Source organism: Acyrthosiphon pisum, chromosome X (assembly GCF_005508785.2).
Source record: "Acyrthosiphon pisum isolate AL4f chromosome X, pea_aphid_22Mar2018_4r6ur, whole genome shotgun sequence".
Lineage (NCBI taxonomy): Eukaryota > Metazoa > Arthropoda > Insecta > Hemiptera > Aphididae > Acyrthosiphon > Acyrthosiphon pisum.
Genome location: NC_042493.1, coordinates 103,937,433 through 103,938,588, shown reverse-complemented (window position 1 = coordinate 103,938,588; position 1,156 = coordinate 103,937,433). Strand labels below are relative to the sequence as shown.

The following is a 1,156-nucleotide window of genomic DNA, read 5'->3' as shown; positions in this document are numbered from 1 at the left end:
AAGTATACAATATGTTTTATTGTGGTCATAACACTCATAAACAGTATTCTATCCATGGGCTAAATTTAGAAATTGATCAACTCACATATTGCACATCTACTTATTAGTTATCAACAAGATATTGTCAGAAATTACGTTTAGATATTTTAGCATATCACTAGTTACTACGTCCCTACCTATTATCATCAATATTATTATTTTCTTAGATATTTTCTTAGATGATCTAAGTTATTTTGCTGTGATATACGGGCAGATAATATGACTTAACATTTGTGATCAACGCTTATCATTTTTAGTATAGGCGAATTGCCTATACTAAACAACACGATAAGGCCGGGCCTCAATATTACAAAACAATATTATTTTCACCGAATAAATAAAAAACTTTCATATATATAAATATAAAAATGATAGTAAGTATTTAATTTTAAAACACAAGTCTTAGGAGGGATGTGTTATTCTGCACAAAATAAGTAGAGGGATGAAAAATGTAAGTTCAAAAAAGTATAGGGATGCCATCCCCCCGTATCCCCCCCCACTTCGACCACTGAAGATAACACCTAACGTACGAAACACCCTTATCGTATAAATATTTCAAAAAATCCAATGTAATTATGCGAAAACATAACATGAATACGTGCACATGCGCAATTCACATAACAAACGCGAACAATCAATTCTGACTTCAACTAATAACAATAGAGGGGGATAGACAATCGCTTCCCTATATAAACTCCACACGCAGACAATAGATTCATTACAGTAGTACACTCAGCACTACACGGCAGATCAACATAGATGATCACGTCGTAGGCACCCGCAGCGAAACCACACAGCACCGACCAGTTTTTCTTTTCACACGAAATTAATCTTTCTTCACAAAGTTAACTTACTATTGAGTTTGTTCTAATGCCAGGATATTGTAGTAAATCGTAAAGAGTTAATAACGTGAATCGACTCATCCCAATCAGAAAAACTTTCCAACGAGAGTCTGCACATCTTGCTCAATACAACACGAGGTAAGTGAATATACATTTGTTTTACAATCGAAGACCAATCATCAATTCGGTACTCAACTAAAAATATTTAGTAGTAGTATAAAAATTACAATAATCGTGCCATCTTAACTAGTTGCACCCTTTATAATCTGCCGCCT

At 33.8% G+C, this 1,156-nt stretch overlaps 2 protein-coding genes across 2 annotated transcripts in view; both read left to right on the top strand.

The window, feature by feature from the left end:
* The window catches only part of LOC115034587, a 41,372-nt gene that overhangs the window by 16,822 nt on the left and 23,394 nt on the right, over positions 1-1,156 (top strand). The window lies entirely within an intron of this gene.
* LOC115034590 overlaps positions 777-1,156 on the top strand; it is a 3,256-nt gene continuing 2,876 nt past the window's right edge. Inside the window, exon 1 of the mRNA XM_029491899.1 lies at positions 777-1,019. The gene's annotated coding sequence lies outside the window, so the exon portion shown is untranslated. The remainder of the gene's footprint in view (positions 1,020-1,156) is intronic.